The 12,602-nt window shown below is 51.5% G+C and overlaps 1 protein-coding gene across 1 annotated transcript in view; it reads right to left on the reverse strand.

The window, feature by feature from the left end:
- Nucleotides 1-12,242, reverse strand: part of LOC306814961 (maestro heat-like repeat-containing protein family member 7) — a 28,092-nt gene extending 15,850 nt beyond the window's left edge. The window contains exon 1 of the mRNA XM_079331497.1: nt 12,237-12,242. The gene's annotated coding sequence lies outside the window, so the exon portion shown is untranslated. The remainder of the gene's footprint in view (nt 1-12,236) is intronic.
- Nucleotides 12,243-12,602: the final 360 nt, after the last annotated feature.

Below are 12,602 nucleotides of genomic sequence, written 5' to 3' on the forward strand. Positions count from 1 at the left end.
TCATGGAATAACCGCATTCCAGGTATCAGTAATTCCTGCTCCTCCAGTTCCCATCCAAAAATCCCATGTAATAATGATATTCTGGGTGTTAGGAATCTTGAATCCTCCAGTTTCTGTCATATAGTCTCATGGAATCATGGCATTCCAGGTGTAAGGAATTTAGAATACCCCATAAGGCATCCCAAAATCCTACAAAATTCCCAAGGAATAATAACATTCCAGGTGCCAGGAATTGAGATTTCTCCAACTCCTCTTCCAAAATCCCACCAAAACCATGGAATTACAGCATTCTCGGCAATGGGAATTTGGAATCATCCAGTTTCCCTCCAGATTTTCCATGGTCTTATGGGAATGGAATAACAATTACCATATAACTGGACTGGCCAAGTTGCCATGGGATCACTTCTCCCTCAGTTGCAGTTTACAATCAAACTAATGAATTGACAGGTAGAATGCAAGGACTATGGAAGAACAGACCCACCAAGGCAACACCCAATAACCCACTGGTGTGAGACAGCACCAGCCTTCACAGGTTTGTTAAGGCGTTGCTCCCAAATTTAGGAATTGCACAACTGCAACAGGCCATTTCAAACATCTCAGCCAAAATGGAATTGACTGCTAATTCAACAGCGGATGCTTTAAGACAACTACAAACTGAAATAAACTCACTAAAAGAAGTAGTCTTTCAAAACCACATGGTGTTAGATATGGTAAGAGCCAAATGGGAGGAGTTTGCACTCTAATTTATACCAGTTGTTGCGCTTCTATAGATAAGCCAGGGCAAAAGCAAACCACTGGCTATTTGAGCAGACAATCCTATAGAGCATGCCCAGGAAGCAGGGGTGGAAAGTTCAAGCCCGAGGAAGACTTAGGAGCCTTCACCCGAAATGACCAGTAGGAGGCTGAGGACCACCTGCTGCAGAAACCATGCACGTGTTACAAGGGCTCACATTGTCGTGTCATTAGAAAATACGTTGCAGTATGAAAGATAGGAAAAAATAATTTGCACATCAAGTAAAAAAAATATACAAGCTAGTACTGTGCAAAGAATGGACAAGTGATTTTGTTGTGAAGCAATGCTCCTCCCTCCGGGTATTAAATAAACAAATTCCTGCCCCATAGGTCTTATACTATGGAGTAGTACTGGTTTCTTGCCTCGTTTTCGGGCATTAGAATGCACTGGATTTCAGCATCATCCTGCCCAGGAAAGAATTGGGTCCATGCCTGCATCCCTATTTCAGACTGTACAAGAACACTGTGGACTTCTTGCCACTCTACCTGGAACTGTGCAATGGTGCCCAGTTCATCTATTACAGCCCTGCATGGAGAGACTTTAATTCATCTAGGAAGTGTTTCCAAAGGCCTTGTGTGCAATCCTTGCTTGGTATCTTTAGTCATAATTTGTGTCCCAGGAATGTTGGAATTAATTTCTCTTTTCCAACGTGTTTGCTGATCTTTGTCTTTGGAAATGGAGAAGAGATTTTTGGAAGCTTTGTTTATTGCAGTGCTTGAAGTTCCCTGTTTGTGGCTTTTCACTGCCCTACTCAGCAGGCACACAGTTCTCTTTGGATATGAGCTACCAGCACCAGACACACAGCAACTGGAGCACTGAACATCAGAGATTGGGCAGATGTTTTTGTTAGAACACAAGAAAACATGACAGTGTCTCTGTATAATCTAGTTGTACTGGGAAACTCAGCTGCTGATTGTGTTCTGGTGCTCCTGCCAATCCCTCCCATGAAAGAAATTATTTCAGGACTAAGAGCTTCTGCCTTCTGACAGACACCAAGTGTTGCCAGCAGTTGCTCCAGCGCTCCTGTCAACAGCCCCTGTAGCAAGGAGCACAGTCCCCAGTGCGTGTGAGCTTTGGCTCCCTCTGGCACAGAAGCCCCCCGGGGTACAGGTCTCTGGGGCAGGACCCAGGCATCAGCGCTGCCAGGACTCGGGGGGTGGCAGATCTGCTTGGGCAGGGACTCAGCCACACCTGCTGCTTTCAGAGTTCACAGGTCCCAGGGGTCAGAGCAGCATTCGTGCCCTTGCCCACATGTTCCTGGTCTGTGTCACAGCCACGGGTTTAGGACGGCCACCAGCCTAGATGTGTCCCAAGGAGGCCAAACCAGCTTCTGTGCCAGGCCCCATGCCCTTCCTGCTGCGGCTGTGTTGGCAGCCCTGGGGCTCCTTCTGCTGCCCTGAGACTGCAGAGCAGGACAGTGTTTGCCAATGGTTTGAGCCATTCCTAGCATTGCTGTTGGTCTGTCTTAGACACTTGGGGTGAGGGATTCCTTCCAACCTGGGCCACTTTGGGTGGGCTGGGGGCAGCCCCAGGGCCAGTGGCAGTACATGCAAGGGCCATTAGTGACACTGTGCAGCATGGTCACCGTGGCATGGAACACGACAGGTTATCAAAGAACCCTTTGTGATATGTGCTGGTATAGGAGCTGGCGGAGACACGGCCATGCCACAGTGCTCAGAGCACGCGACAGGGCAGGACGGGACAGAGCGGTGCCGTGAGGAGCCCCCACACAGCGCACTCGTTCCTGCCTGACCTGGAGCTTCTCTGAGAGTTACTCCTGCAGCTGACTTCACAGCCAGACTGCAGGAGTGTTTGCTTCACAGCTTTCCTGAGCAATCTCTCTAGAAGGTGCTCTTGAGGCCACACTCCAGCATGGCAGCATTTCTCAACATCTTCAGGGTGTTCAGCAGAATAAAAAGGAGAGGAGCTAGAGTTCACTCAGCTCAACAGCCTGAAGAGCCAGAGCCGTCTCAGCCAATGCAGGATGGTGAGTGGCAGAGCTGGGCCACAGGGCTGATGGCTCCTGCCAGCATGGCCATATCCCATCCCATCCCATCCCATCCCATCCCATCCCATCCCATCCCATCCCATCCCATCCCATCCCATCCCATCCCATCCCATCCCATCCCATCCCCTGGGGACATGCCCAGGGACAGGAGGGAAGAGGGGCTGGGCAGACGCCCTGCACCCGTGCTCCATCCCCTGGGGCATCCCGGGGCTGTCCCTGCCTGGGGAGTGCAGGGCTGGGCTCTGTTCTCCAGCCTCTCCCGCAGCCCCTCAGCTCTGGCTGCGCTTGCTCTTTGCCAGGTGCAGCCATGGACCGGACACCACAGGAGCAGGAATCCACTGGAGGCCTCTTTCCCAGAACAGCACAGGTACCTGCAGCCATCCCCACCTGGGCTGGGCCTGCTGTCACTGCTCAGACCAGCGCAGTGTTTGGAGCACTCCATGGAACATCCCTCTCTTCCTGTCCTTCATTCTCCTGCTGCACTTGCAAATTCATCAAATGCATTTGGTAGGAAGACACCAGCACCATGGGTGCTGGGTCCATGGAGAATTGTGACAGCTACACCACCAACACCAGTGCTGCCCTGCTGGATATGCTTGTAGAAGAGGGTTTGCCAAGTCCAAAGCAAGTAAGCAGCCTGTGGCAAGGGCTTGATCCTTCCTGGAATTTTTTGGCCTCCCAAGCCACTGGGGCCTGCTGGTCCCTGTCAGCCTTTGAGGCCATCACAGTGTGGTGGGAAGGGAAACACTTCTCTGGGGAAGCTGGGGACATTACTGCCTCTGGCAGCTTTCCTAGTCTCCCCGTGCCTTCTTCAGGTACCTGCCATGGTGAGATACATCCACCAGTGACTCATGGCCAATGAGTCTGATGAGCACAGACTGGACAGGACCCTGCTGGATCTCACCGAGGCACAGCCCACTGATTTAGTGATGACTCTCCTGAGTGTGGCCCCATCGTGTGACAGGTATGGGAGGGTTCAGGGCTCACCAGCCCATCACCCTGTACATCCTGTTCCAGGTGTCTGACCAACAGAGAGTTGCAGGGCCCTCTGGCTGCTCCCTTTCCCTGCCCTGGCATGTCAGCCCCCGAGCCTGCTGCCATGCTCCCTCCCTGCCCCTCAGGAGCCTGTCTCCACAGGACTGGACTGTCTGGGTGCTGTCAGCAAGGGGCAATGAGCAGAGGCACAGCTGGCATCCAGCTCAGCTCCCTGCTGCTGCCCAGTCCCTGGTGCCTTTGTCTGAGACTGCCTGAGACAGAGCTCTGACCCTGCAGAGCTGCTGGGACCATGTGGAAGATGATCTTGTGCTCGAGCAGGACTGTAGAGTCGGTGCAGCTGAAACTCCTGGATGTGATGGGGAGCTGGCCAGAGCACAGCACGTGCACCTCCAATGGGGACACAACGAGTCTTTGCCCTGGCTGTGAGTTTCTGGAACTGGCCTTTGCTCACCCAAAGGCTGCCTCTCCAGCAGCTCTTCATCCTCCTTCCCCCACTGCATCTCCCAGCCTCAGGTGCTGGGCTGAATCCTGCCTAGGCACAGCTTCAGGGGCACCAGGCCCGGCGCTCCCCCTGAATCTCCCCTGGCCTCTCCCTGCCACGCTCAGGCCCTGCTGCACGGACACCTCGGCACTGAGCACTACCTCAGGGTTTTTGTCCTTTGCAGGCAACTGTGGTGATGTGGAAGATCCTCCAGGTGCCCTGCATCCCACAGACAGTGATGAAGTTTTTGCCCCACGTATTTGTCCACCTGCTCTTCCAAGTGCTCTTCAGCACTCTGGACACACCCATGGAGGTCGATAAATTGTGGAAGGGATGCCAGCAGCAACATGACCTTGCTGCCAGCCCCAACAGGTTCTCCGTCCCAGTCCTTCTGTCCCTGCCATGTCCCCGGGGCAGGAGCCAGTGCTCTCAAGGTGACCTGAGCTTTGTTTTACACACAGGTTTGCAGTGCAGACCCTGAAGTCCCTGCTCTGCCAAATGCAGGGTGAGCGTGTGGTGATGGCAGTGGCGCGCAAGTGTGGCTGGGACACGCTGCTGTGGGTTGACACCCACTGCTATGCCGTGGATCTGCTGGCCAGGTGAGACTCCCTGCTCTCCACTGCCCCTGGCATTTTTGCTCTGTTCCTCGAGTGCCCCACACAGTGCCTGTGGTCGTGGGCCAGAGGGCCTTGTCACTGAGGGACTGCCAAGCAGACTGGAAAAGGCTGGGAGAGGAGAGTGTCCACAGAGAGCTGCCTCCCAAAATGGCCCAGGCCCCCTTGCAGGATGGTGGGGAAAGACCAGACCTCTGGGAATCAGTCCTGGGAGAGGTTTGTGCCCCTGGCTCACAGTCTTGGTTACTTTTACTCCTGACAGGGAGATGTCCTGTGTCTCCCCACCACTGTGTTCCGTGATCTTTTGCTACCTTCTCCAGCTTCTCAGCACACAGGAGCCACGCTGGGATCTGCCTGCCCTGGCATTCATTGTGGAGGTGAGCCTGATGGCCAGCGCTGCCTCGCTCAGCTGCCTCCCGGCTCTCTGCCCGCTCGTAGCCACAGCTGCCTGACACCGTGCCCATGCCCTCTGCTGCTGTCTGGGCCCAGCCCTGTGGGGTTCTGGCCTCCTGCTGGCCAGGTTCCCTGTCACTGCCCTGTGCCTTACAGGTCCTCAAGTACCAGGACTTGAGTGGAAGCAGTGGTAAACGTGTCCTGCAAATCTTGTCACGGCACCCGCAGAGCGAGTGCAGGGAGAAGCGTTACCTGGCACTCAGGGCCCTTCTCAAGCTCATTGATGATCCCTTGCTGGTGAGAAGGGGCAGTGCCTCAAGCTGCGCTGGTGAAAGCAGCCCCTTTGGTTGGCTGGGCTTCGTGTGCTGGGGCAGCTGCTCCCAGCTCTCCTGCCTCCCGGTTCAGCTGCTTGAGTGCTTCAGGACAGGCCTTTGGCCTCCGAGGCCTGATGCAGCAGGGTGGGGCTTCACAGACTTGTGTTCCACACAGGCAAGAAGGATGCACAGCCTGGCTGAAAGTCTTGTGCAGCTCCTGCGGCAAGCAGATGGAGAAATAGTGAGGATGGCAGTGATGGTACTCAGCTTTATAGTGTTTGAAAACAACATGCTGATAGCCAGCCCCATCGCCCTGCAGCTGACTGAGGTGCTCCTGACACTCTTTGCCCATGTAAGGCTCTGTGCCCACAGTCACGACCTCTGGGAGCATCCCAAACACTTTGTGCCCTGTGGATTTGCAGGCCACTGCACAGCTGAGCCCTGCAGCCAATCCAGCTGCTGATACTGAGGTCTTTTTTCTTCCTTTCATGAAGGATACTAGCCAGCAGGTGTTCATACTGCTCTTCCAAGCATTGGTCACTATTCTGCTGGAAAAAGAAGAAAAGGCCCTGAAGACACAAGTGCAGCGGAGCCTGCTCCCACTCTTCATCCACAGCCATGATAAGAATCGCTGTGTGGCACAGGTGAGGACTCACGGGCTGCCCGTGTCCCCCTGGGAGGGGGCTGCCTCCTGCCTTGGCACCACCAGGGCTGCCGCCTCCTCCAGGCCTGGGCACAGGGAAGCGACTCCTGTGCCCTGAACTGCCATCTCTGCATCTCTGCTGCTCTCCAGGCATCTTGGGAAACGCTGCATTGTGTGGCCAAGTTCCTGGAGAGAAACCATCTTAAAAAACTGGTGAAGAAGAAGAAGCTGTGGAAGTTCGCTGAGTGCCTGGTAAGGAGGGTCTGGAAGCGCCAGGCTCAGGCTGGAGAAGCCCCCTGAGCGTGGCGCTCACTGTGTGCGCTTGGCAGCTGTGGCCCTGCCCAGCGCTGCACGCAGGGGCCGCACGGGCTCTTCTCCAGGCTCCTGCGGTCCTGAGCCGGGTGCCCACGGAGCCCCGGCCAACGGGGCTGCAGGGCTGCAGGGAGGGCGGCACCACGGCTCCCCGGGCAGCAGCCGGCCCTGTGCCCCTGCAGAGCCCAGCCAGCGGCTGCTGGCCGCACCTCAGGGCCATGCGGGCAGCACCGGGCAAAGGGGCAGAGCCCACCCTGAGCCTTCCCTCCCGCCGCTCTCCGCAGCTGCCAGAGGACAGGAGCCGAGCAGCCGAGCACGTGCACCAGGCCCTGCCGTACCTGCAGAGCCCACAGGAGCCCCTGCGAGAGGCGGCCGTCAGGTTCCTGGGTGAGCCCGGTTCCCTCTCCCTCCCCCGCTGCAGCTCAGCTGCTTCCCCGGCAGCTTCTGCCATCCGAGCCCGATGCCGTGGAGCCCTGGCTGCCCTCGGGGCTGCTGCCGCCCTCTCTCAGCCGTGCCTTGGGCAGCAGCAAGCGGCAAGGGCCCGGGCTGAGCCCTGAGGGGCCATGAGGGAAAGTGGCCACAGGGCTGGCAGCACCGCTGGCAGGGAGCTGTGCCGCTGGGCAGAGCCGTAACAAGGTCTGTGTTCCCAGGGATGGCTGGGCAGTGCTTGAGGGGGCAGCAGGAAGAGCTGCAGCTCATCTGTGAGGGTGAGTGAGGGCAGCGGACTGGCAGTGGGGACTGGCAGGAGGAGCTGCAGGCCCTGCCCTGGCTGCGGAGGGCTCTGCTCCCTGTGCGGATGGGGGGCGGCGTGGGCAGAGCACACAGAGATTTCAGGGGCGCGTGGGGGATTCGTGGCCAGCAGCTTTGGGCTGATCCCAGTGGTCCCTGCTCCCTCCTTGTTGCAAGTTGATAAACTTTATATATATATTAATTTAGCATTAGCAGTAGTCATGCTAAGGATTGTCTTATAAACTAGGCCCTGTGTTGGCAGACTCTGTGTGTACTGGTGTAGAACTTGCTGACATGATGTATGAGACTTATCTAAAAAAAAAAACTGTAACAATTTATTACTAGAAGAAATGTAAAGGGATTGAAGAAACCTTGAAAAAATCATGTAGGAGTAGTGAAGCAAGAAGATCAATAAGTGAAGTAATTCTTCTAAAAGTGTATTTAAACCCTGAAGAAATGTAACTAATTTGGGCTCTGACTTTGGACGCTAGTCCTCAGACCCCAGGGCCCTCAATAAAGTACCGCACTAAACAACTCTGTTGTTTCGTGTCTCTTCTTCACTGTCGGGCAACAGTTTTCTGGTGACCACGGCAGGACTCCGAAGGTTGCTGGGGCGGTTCGCGTCCTGATTCACTCCACGCTGGCACCGAGTGATTCTCGGGGAGTCATCGGTTCGTGCCCGACCCCGCACCTGTCAGACAACTGCAGGAGGTAAGCCCAAAGGTGCTTTATTTTCTGGTACTGGGTGCCTGCCCGTAAGATGAAGCATCGGCTCCGCTGGGTTGGGCTAAAGACGTCTTGGGTAAAGCCTAGGCGCCGGCTGTAAGATGCGACGAAAGCTTCGCTGGTCCTGCACTTGTTCCCCCGCGGCATCGGAGGGTGACAAGTTGGTTGGTTGGCTGGTCTATCTTTCTATTTGCATAGATTTTCTTTCTTTTCCTGTCTATTCTGTTTGGGAATGATGCCGCTGAAAACTTTCAAGGCGTTGGTACAATTTAATGGGAAGGTTCCAGAGAATACTCCCTTGGGGTGTCTATTAAAGAAATGGAAGAAAGGGGGGTTCTCTGAAGAAGGTTTGATCAAAGGGAAGTTGATTGACTATTGTAATCATTGGTGGCCACTTTATGGGTCCGAAGGGGGGCCTGAGTGGCCATTAAATGGGACAATTGACAAAGGAAAAATAACTCCTCTGCAATGCAATATTTGAAAGATAATGAAAAATGGGATGAAATGCCATACTTGGATTTGTTTTATTACTTAGGGATGCAACCGGAATGGTTGAAAGAATGTGAGATATTGATGATTGGGCTTCAAGATAAGAAGGAAGAATGTCTGGGGTGTAAGAAAAAGGGATTGTGTGTGGATTGTGTGGTAAAGTTGGATAAAAAGGAGGAGGATATGTCCCTATATGTTGCTGGTCCATCCCGTGTGGGTCCCTCTGATCCATCATCAAGCGAGGAGGAGTTGGGGGGAGTGATGAGGATGAAGAAGATGAAGCTACGGAGTCTCCACGGACTCCGGGGGTTTCTCGGCTTTCAGTAGCCCTTCGTCCTCAAACCCCCTCCCCAGGTGCCACCCGTGAAATTCAGAGGACTCCGCTGGCTTCCCATACCCGACAGGGTCGGAAGAACCAAATGGAGCCACAATTGATTGCCCCTCTTAGGGAAGCGGTTGGACCCCAAGGGGAACGTGTCATAGTTAAGGTACTGTTTTCACCTAGTGATTTGGTTATATGGAAACAGTCAGCTGGAAGTTATAGGGAAGATCCAGAAAGAACTGCGCGGGTGGTAAAGATGGTTGTTAAAACTCAGAATCCAGACTGGAATGATTTGCAGGTCCTGCTAGATACATTGATGGATTCCACTGAAAAGGAAATGGTGTTGAGAGCTGCTAAGGAAAAAGCTAGGGAAGATATCCGGACCCAGAGAATAATGGGGTTGTCAGTAAATGAAGTAGTTCCCCAGGATGATCTGGGATGGGATCCAAATACTGGAGAAGGGTACCACAGATTAAAACAGTTCCAAGAATTAGTAATAGAAGGGGTCAGAAGTGGAATGCCTAAGACGTTGAACTGGTCTAAATTATATACGGTCAAGCAGGAGAAAAATGAGTCCCCCTTGGTTTTTCTAGAAAGGCTGAAAGAGGCAGCTAGACGGTTTACTAGTCTGGATGTGGAGTCGGAGGCTGGGCAATTACAAATAGCTTTGTTGTTTACTGGGCAATCTCAGGATGATATCAGAAAGAAATTGCAGAAGTTAGAGGGAGAGGATACCTGGAGGTTAGAAAAGTTATTGGAAACTGCATGGAAAGTGTACAATAATAGGGAAAAGGAAACAGCCAAGGGTCAGCAGGCTAGTATTCTGGCATTAGTATAGCAAACAGGAGGACAATGTGGTAGAGGTAAAGGAAATAGGGGCAGAGGTCGTGGAGGATTTGGCGGCAGAGGTAGAGGCTTTTACCCGGGAAATAATGGAAATTTCGGACAAGGAAGTTTGGATCCAAATCAGTGTGCTTTTTGTAGACAACTGGGACATTGGAAAAATGAGTGCCCTGCAAGAATAGGGCTTGGGAGAGGAGGGGGCGGAAACAATGGTAACTTTCCTAGTTACCGTCTTTCGCCAGTAGATGGCGCTCAAGCCCAAATAATGATGATGGGGAGCTATCAGAATCAGAGCTGACTAGATCAGGATTTGAAGGTCAGGATCGAGGTGGAGGGAGAAGAACAGGTATTTAGGGTAGACACTGGTGCAGTACATTCGGTTTTAAATAAGCAATTGGGACCTTTAAGCGACACAACAGTCCAAGTGGTAGGGGCTATGGGACAGGTAGAAGAGACACCCTTTTTGCAACCTATGAGTTTGAGATTCGGAAAGAAAGAATTAGACCATAGATTTTTGTACATCCTAAATTGCCCTGAACCTTTATTTGGAAGAGACTTGTTATCTATTCTAAATGCTAAGATTATATTTGAAAATGGACAGATGAAATTAGAAATTCCAGATGAAGAGATTGGGAAAGTATTTGTGATGAGTGAAGTGGATCCACAGCTTGTCCCACCTGAGATAGAACAAGCAGTTGTGCCATGGGTATGGGAATCAGGAATACCTGGAAAATCGAAAGCAGCTCCCCCAGCAGTAGTAGAATTAAAAGAAGGGGCAAAGCCAGTAAGGGTACGGCAGTACCCTGTTAAATTAGTAGCTAAACAGGGAATAGCCCCGATGATTTTTCAGTTCACAGTGTTAGGATTGTTAATAGAATGTGAATCAGAATATAATACCCCAATTTTTCCGGTTCGGAAACCAAATGGTAAGTACAGGTTAGTGCAGGATTTGAGAGCCATTAATGAAATAGTTAAAGACATTCACCTGGTGGTTGCCAATCCTTATACTCTGTTAACATCCGTATCAGAGAAATTTAAATGGTTTACTGTGATTGACTTGAAAGATGCCTTCTTCTGCATTCCATTGGCTGAAGAGAATATGAAGTATTTTGCTTTTGAATGGGATGATCCAGCTACAGGATGCAAGAAACAGCTCACCTGGACTCGACTCCCACAAGGTTTCAAGAATAGTCCAACCATCTTCGGTAACCAGCTCGCAAAGGAATTAGAAGAATGGAAAATGACACAGGTAAAGGAGTCTCCTTTCTCTTATGCAGTCCTGCAGTATGTAGATGACATATTAATTGCTACGGAAGAGAAAGAGAAGTGTACTCTTTTGACAATTGCTTTGTTAAACATGCTGGGACAGGCAGGGTACCGAGTCTCAAAGGAAAAAGCCCAATTGGTTCGTGAAAGTGTGCTATACTTGGGATGTGAACTCACCCAAGGACAGCGCCGTTTGGGCATGAACCGAGTAGAGACAATCTGTTCAATTCCACTCCCCAGTAGTCATCAAGAGTTAAGATCATTTCTTAGAATGGTGGGTTGGTGTAGATTATGGATATTGAATTTTGGACTTATGGCAAAACCTCTATATGAGGCCTTAAAGGAACAGAGATTGGAGTGGACCCCTGCCTGGGAGAAAGCATTCCAAGACTTAAAACAGGCCCTGAAGGAAGCACCTGCTTTAGGGCTCCCAGACCTAAATAAACCTTTCCAGCTCTATGTGAATGAGAGACAGCAATTGGCAATTGGTGTGTTGACTCAGAAAATAGGATCCTGGAAATGGCCGGTGGGGTACTTCTCGAAGCAATTAGACCCAGTAAGCGCTGGGTGGCCATCCTGCTTGAAGGCTGTGGCAGCTACTGTATTGCTAATACAGGAAGCTCGGAAGTTGACATTAAGGGGAAAAATGACTGTATATGTTCCCCATATGGTTTTGACAGTCTTAGAACAAAAAGGGCCATATTGGTTGTCATCTAGTAGAATGTTACAGTACCAGGTCATCCTGAGGGAACAAGATGATGTGGAATTAGAGACAACTAACCATGTCAATCCAGCAGAGTTTCTCTGCAGTGAAGCTAAGGGAGAGGAGCTCGCACATGACTGTGTGGAAGTAATAGAACAAGTGTATTCCAGCCGCCCAGATCTGAAGGACACGCCGCTGGAAGTGGTGGACTGGGAACTGTTCACAGATGAATCCAGCTTTATGGAAAATGGTACCAGGTACGCAGGGTACTGTTACACAAGTAGTAGAGGCAAAGGCTCTACCCCCTGGAACTTCAGCACAGAAAGCTGAAATCATTGGACTAACTAGAGCCTTAACTCTGAGCACAGGAAAAAAGGTGAACATTTGGACTGACTCAAAATATGCCTTTGGAGTAATTCACATTCATGGTGCATTGTGGAAAGAAAGAGGGTTGCTTAATTCACAGGGAACTGTAATTAAACATCGTGAAGAAGTCTTGGCTCTGCTCAAAGCAGTTCACAGGCCAGAAGGAGTAGCAGTGATGCATGTACCAGGACATAGAAAGGAAGAAGGGAAAATATTCGATGGAAATCGTCTAGCTGACTTCACTGCCCGGGAAGCCGCTCGGCAGGTTTGGCCTCAGATGGCCCTGATACCAGCCAAGGTAAACCCTGTGACACCCTATTTGATTCAACAGCCACAATATGCACCTGACGACGAAAAACTGTCAATGTTGCTAAAAGCACAAAAGAATTCTACTGGATGGTATGTAACAGGCACGGAACAAGTGGTGGTACCAGAAAACATAATGAAAACCATTTTAGTCACAGAGCACAACAAGTGTCATTGGGGTGCAGATGTATTGGTGAAATTTTTGAGAAATGAAATAGTCTCTAATCGGATGTTAACGTTGGCAAAACGAGTGAATGCAATGTGCCCATTGTGTTTAAAGAACAATCCTGTAGTTAGG

Source organism: Erithacus rubecula, assembly GCF_903797595.1.
Source record: "Erithacus rubecula genome assembly, contig: SUPER_Z_unloc_4, whole genome shotgun sequence".
Lineage (NCBI taxonomy): Eukaryota > Metazoa > Chordata > Aves > Passeriformes > Muscicapidae > Erithacus > Erithacus rubecula.